Genomic DNA, 7,064 nt, shown 5'->3' on the forward strand with positions numbered 1-7,064 from the left:
CAACTTGTGGTGGAGAGAAATTCAACAACGGTGATGAGCTAGATCCACTAGATCCAACCTAACCCTTTGCATCAACCCAAACATACCTAACCCAGTATGGATCCCATGACCTGATCCAGAAACCAAATCATATTCCCTTCCTCTTCTCCTTGCCATTCTTCATTCCATTAAATTAAACTTTGCCTCAACTCATGCCTTGCATTTCATCCCATTGATTCAACCTCCTTTCACCTCCTCTCATATAGTTGTGTTTAATTCTATCATTTGTTTCAAATTTTATCGATTATTTATTTTTAGTATTATTCTAATTTGTAAACCTGTATGTTAAAAGTATCTATTTTTACCATGATAAAAAATGCATTTTTGAAAAGAAATTTCCTATTTATTTTATCAAACACTTTAAGTTGCTTCAAAAACTGTTAACCATTTGCGTTCGATACCAACTTTCATTATTTTTAGCCGTAAAAGAACTGCCGAAAGCTTTACATGTATTACAGACTAAACCAAGTCCAGCTGCAACCCAAAGTTTGAATGGGGCTCGACCCAACCCACTAGCTGATCAGGCTGTGTTGGGTTTAGGTCCAAAATCATGACCTGAAATACAAGAATATCAGTCAAGCATGCAAATTGACCCTATAACCAACTCTACAATATTATCATGAGGCACGAGGGATGTTTGTGTTCTTACAGCAAAATTGTGCAAGCTTAAAGTAGCTGAAAACACAACACTGATTGAAAAATATGTACGTAACGAGCAGCCCTTATCATCTTCCCGTATTAACAAAAAGAAGCATAGCCTTTAACAAGTAATTCCATAGCATAGACAGCCAAACGGACAAGGAAAACCAAAGAAAACAGAAGTGAGGGAACCTGATAGAGAGTTTCTGCCTAGACTGACAGATGATCATTACCTAGCCCATCTGGAAAAAACCTATTTTCACCATCACTACCCTGCATCCAAACAGAAATAGAGAGCCTCCATGTGTTATTTTCCATGTCATTCACACTCTCTGCTTGTGCTGCAGCAACCATGAAGGTACATTGCTGATAAAGTAGCTTCACTTCCGAACTGATTTGCACGATCTAGAGTGGATCATGAGCCGAACTTTGGGCATAAACTATATTTATTTTTAATCACTTTGGGCATAAACTATGTAGTAATCATTTTTGGCATTAACAAAATTTCTTAGATTTTGTCTAATGTCTATGCTAGCACTATAGGTAGAGGAGGGTGTTATGAGGTAAGGTCTCCAAGCTGATCAATTAGGGCATGCCCTCTCTAGCGACAGGGGACTTTAATTGCGTTGATGGCCTCCAAGAGAAGAGAGGCGGTAGAAGCTTTTCAAACAGCATTAAATCCAGGGAGTTTCGAGAGTTCATCTTGAGAAATGGATTGATTGACCTGAGTTTTTTGGGCCCCATATTCACCTATGCAATAATCACCAAGGTACAGCCAGAGTTTAAGAGTGCATTGATAGGACATTTGACATAGGCTTTTGGCTCAAGTGCTTCCCCAATTACTAGATTTACTACCTACCGAAGATCACCTTCAATCATGGTCCAGTTTTGCTCTCCATCGATCTGGATTTCTCATATCAGAGTCCATTCCATTTCAAAAAATTTTGGTTATCCAACCCTCACTTATGGGATATTGTGTGGGATGTTTGGAGGCCTCCGATGCATGAGGATGCCATGTATCAGGTCACTCGCTGACTAAAGTTGATGAGCTGCAAGCTATTGAGGTGGAACCAAATTGAGGTGAGAGACATCTTTAGGAGGATAGAGGAAGTTGAGGCCTTTTAGAGCTGCAGATGAAGGAGGATAGGGATGGGGACCTCTCTATGGATGACCTGAGTAGCCTTCGAGCTAGTTTTTTCTTGCATCACTCCTTATTGAGACAGCAAGAGTTGCTCTGATGGTAGAAGTCCAGAATTTAGTGGTTACTAGGGCTAGTCTTTCCTTGCATCACTCCTTATTGAGGCAGCAGGAGGTGCTCTGATGGTAGCAGTCCAAAACTCAATGGTTACTAGAGCTAGCAAATAATCAAAATCTGAAGAAATCCACCCAATCTAACCCAATAAACATCTGTTTCAATCGGTTGCAAGATATAAATCAGATAAAATCAAGTTAGGATTTATAAAAAATCTATTATTTATGATCGGATTCTATTTTTATACTTTTAAACCGTATAAAATCGAATCCAACTGATGTAGTATTTCACTAACTCACTTTCATTTTGGGACGACATCATTTAGACTTCAATACTTCATTCTAAAAAATACCATATCATCCATTTAGATTTATAAAAATATTAATGTTGAATTGTTGATGGAAGCACATCAATCTGAGATAATTCTAAAATAAAGCTTTCAGATGTAGTTGTTTTCAGATGAATAAATCTTTTTTTTCTATTTTATTTTATACAGATTCAAAAATAAGTTTAAAATTTATAACTTATAAGATTTAGATATTTTTTGTATTAAATTGATAAAAAAAGATAAATAATCTTAAGTGGGCCAATATTGGACTTAAAATCAATATTGGATCAACATTGAAGTCCAAACCAATACAACCCATCCAAACCTGCTATAAATCATTCATTTCAATTTTAAATAGTTTATACATGATAAATGGTTGGCAGTAGGTTGAATTTTCTTCAATCCGATTGAGTTCAATCGGATGAAATTTTTTTCTTAACCTGATCGAACCCAACCCGTGCTCAGCCCTAGTGGTTACGGAAGGAGGATGAAATATCAGATTCTTTCACTAGGTGACTGTCATCAAACAACAGAGGATCTAGATCTAAATGTTGAGGAGTGCAGGGGTTCAGTGGATTGATAGTGAGGATGGGATTAGGCTAGAGGTCATCAGCTTTTTCAGATCAAGGTGGTCCACAGACCAAGGGATTCGAGGGTCTTTTGGTGCCCTTCTCTGATCAGCCTATTGTTAGATGAAGAGAATTCGACTATGATTGGTCCTGTCTCTAAGAAGGAGATTCAGGGGATGGTTTGGGCTTTGATAGAGGATAAGGCCCCTGGACTTGATGGGTTCCCTCCTTTGTTCTTCTAATGTTATTGGCCCATTATTTGTGATGAAATGTTGGAGGCTATTCAGCTATGTTTTTGCCACTGTACTTATGCCAGCAACTTAAAAGTGGACCTTCATTGCTCTTCTTCTAAAGAGACAAGATGCTTCAGAGCCGAGTCACTTTAGCCTTATCAGTCTATGCACTATTTTTGTACAAGATTTGCACCAAGATTCTAGTTGGTAGGATGAAGCCCATTCTTCACTGATTGATCAGTTTTGAGCAAAATGCTTTTGTCAGAGAGTGTAGTATCTTTGACAACATGCTGATCACATAGGAGTTTATGCATGACCTCCTTAAAGCCCCAAGCTATTGGTGTCATATGGCCATCAAGCTTGATATGAAGTATGCTTATGATCGGGTGTGCTGAGACTTTCTCTATCATGTCTTATAGAGTTTCAAATTTCACGGTCATTGGATCAACTGGATCAGAGGATGCGTGCATATTCCGTCCTTTACCATCTTGATCAATGATACTTTGATGTATTTCTTGCACTCGATTGTCAGCCTTCATCAAGCATTATCCCCTTATCTATTCATTATTTATGCTGATGCACTCTCCAAAGCCTTATGAGCAGCCGATTGTGCCATTGAGCTTTATATGCTGGCACCTGGGTCTAGCCAATCTCGCATCTACTTTTTACAGATAATTATTTTCTACTCTGCTAGGCCACTATCTGGAATACTGTGGCCCTTTATAGGATTTTGAAGGATTATTGTGCTGCTTCTAGCTAGATGGTGAAGCTCTTCAAGTCTTTGATCCACTTTAGTCTGAAGACTAAGGCTCAATACAAGCAAGTGATCTATGACCTCCTGGGACATCATAGAGCAAGTTAGGACCCAATGCTATTTGGGGATTCCTATAATGGGGTGGAGGCTTCAAAGGACTAACTGCTTGGAGACGAAGGCCACGATCAGAGATCACCTTGAGGGCTAGCAATCCAAGGCCCTTTCAATGATAGCTAGGATTATTTTGATGAGATCGATTCTCAGTGCTATCCTGATTTACCCATTGTCTCACACTTTTACCAAGGCCTTCTCTCCTGAAGCTCCAGTAGCTCTTTAGAAATTTTCTATGGGGCTCACATAGTGGAGAATGAAGTATACGTCTTTTGGCATGACATGTTGTGCGTCGACCTATCAATGGGGGGGCTGGATGTCCAATCCTTATTGATCTGATGGGAGGCCTTAATATCTAGGCACACTGCAAGATATTTGATTTAGCTTGACGGCTTTTGAAGTTTGATGATATGGGCCAGGTATGGTCATAGGCCTCTGGAGGGGATAGCCCACATCATTCGAAGGTGTTCTTTCCTATGGAAGAAGATTTTCTCTCACCACCCTAATATGATGGATCAAGCTAGTTGGATAGTTCATGATGGGGGAACAATCGATGTTGTTCGAGATCAGTGGATGGCTATATTCTGCTTTCTTATTGGCTTACTTTTACCAGCACTGTCGTGTGTGATATTTCTATAGGAGTTGGTGTGGTGCTCCCAATCCTTGGAAAGCCACAGAAAGAGTTAGAGTATCGGCTCCGGGAGGTTAGGATCGGATGTGGGTCCTAGTATTAGGATAGGAGTGGTCCTAAGATGGAGGTGGTGCATGGCTCTCTACGAGCTTGAAGTTCAGGCGACGAGAACTTTGAAGAGATTGGTTGGGGCTCTGAATATCTAGAGATACAAAATAGAGTAAGAAACCAGAGCCAGGACTGAAGTTGCCGAGGAAAGAGTAGATTCAGGGTGTTAGTCAGCTCAAACTGAGACTGGATTGACTAAGTCACAGGTGGATCGATCCAGGCCCAGTCTGGGTCAACTATGCCTCAGAAAAATAGAAAAGGATATCTCAAAAAACTGTGGCATGGTATGCAGGTTAGTCGACTCAGTCCGGCACTAAGTCGACTAAGTCCTAGGTTAGTCGACTCAGTCTGAGACTGAGCCGACTCAGTGTTGTGGGTAGAACTGCATAGATTTTCTATTTGGATCTAGGATTGGGTTTTAATTCTAAGGTCTTAAGGCCTGGTTTGATAGATATTAAGGGGACTAACTCAAGGATTTGGACTGAAATCAAGTCCAAGGGATGAGAGCATATGAGATATGGATGTATATGAGCTTGGTTAGTGCTTTCATGTATTGAATCTAGCCAGGAATGTTTTTGGTCTGGCCTATTGGCTATATATATATATATGTACATAGGTTGTATTAGGATTTTTAATGAATAGAATACAATTGATCTTTTTTTCCTAATTCTCTCTCTTTCTCTCTGGTTCCAATGCCAAACCCTAGTATCTCCTGAGGTAGCCGCTCCATTATTTTGCTTTTGCTTTTTTGAATCTTCTTTATTGCTTGATTAACACCCGAGTCTGCACAAAGGTGATCAACATTTGGTACAGGAGTTGTACCAGAGATTTTCCTAACAACTCCGTGGATCTGTGATATGCTTCAATTGGAGGGGAAGAGATGGAATGAGCAGGTGGTGACTCGGCTTTTTGATGATCAATTAGCTAAGAGAATTCTATCTCAAGTGATTCCCTTACTTCAGGGTCTGGATGTTAAGGTTTGGCGGTCATTGCGTACATCTAGGGTGGTGACCAAAATCCTATATGATCTCTACAGGGGAGAGCCAGTCATGGGGTTAGACGGTGCTTAGTTCTTGGAGTTCATTCGAGGGTTAGTTTATTTATCTAAAAGGTCGTTTGAAGTTGGCTACCTACCAGAGCTCTATTAAGGGCCCACGGGATGGATATTCCCTCCGTATGTCCATCTTACGGGTCGGAGGAGACTATGGAACATGTCCAAATCCTTTATCCATGGGTGGCTCGAGTGTGGCAGTTGGTGAGCCTCCCTTCTGTAGCGATTCCTCATCTTGTGGATTGGAGGAGACTATGGAACTTGTCCTATTCCTTTGCCCAAGGGTGGCTCAAGCACAGCAGTTTGTGAGCCTTCCTCCTATAGCGATTCCTAGGGACTAGTTTGGTTAGGCTTTTTTGGACTCTTTGTGTTGGAGTAGGGAGTCAAAGGGCACAAGATCAATTGGCATCAAAGCAATCTAGGTTGCTTACCACATCTAGCTAGCCCAGAATATTAGTCTATTTGAAGTAAGATAGTAGCCGGCTAGGATTGTACTTGAGAGAGTCTTATCCCAAGCAATCAAGGTGGTGAATGCATTGCAGTTTGGGACGATCATGAGGAGTCAAGTACTTGGAACTCCCACTTTGTTCTTGTAGCACCCCATAGGATTTGTATCGTCTGAGAGCCCCATCCCTGACCTTCTTTAAGGTCAACTTTGACGATAGTGCAAGTGATAGTACTGCTGGTGCAGGCTTTGTGATCAAGGGTCCTGATTTTATGTTCATAGCTGCTAGCGGGTTCTATCTATTCGTAACCTCTATTCTCAGTGTCGAGCTTCGAGTTGCCTGGAGAGCATTTCCTTCCTGGCCCTAGTGTTTAGAGCTTATCAACTGGTGGTGGAGAGAAATTCAACAACGGTGATGAGCTAGATCCACTAGATCCAACCTAACCCTTTGCATCAACCCAAACATACCAACCCAGCATGGATCCCACGACCTGATCCAGAAACCAAATCATATTCCCTTCCTCTTCTCCTTGCCATTCCTCATTCCATTAAATTAAACTTTGCCTCAACTCACGCCTTGCATTTCATCCCGTTGATTCAACCTCCTTTCACCTCCTCTCATATAGTTGTGTTTAATTCTATCGTTTGTTTCAAATTTTATTGATTATTTATTTTTAGTATTGATTATTTATTTTTAGTATTATTCTAATTTATAGACCTGTATGTTAAAAGTATCCTTTTTTACCACAATAAAAAATATATTTTTGAAAAAAAATTTTCTGTTTATTTTATCAAATACTTTAAGTTGCTTCAAAAATTGTTAGCCATTTGCGTTCGATACCAACTTTCATTATTTTTAGCCATAAAAGAACTGCCGAAAGCTTTACATGTATTACAGACTAAA

This window comes from Elaeis guineensis, chromosome 1 (assembly GCF_000442705.2).
Source record: "Elaeis guineensis isolate ETL-2024a chromosome 1, EG11, whole genome shotgun sequence".
In the NCBI taxonomy this organism is placed as follows: Eukaryota; Viridiplantae; Streptophyta; class Magnoliopsida; order Arecales; family Arecaceae; genus Elaeis; species Elaeis guineensis.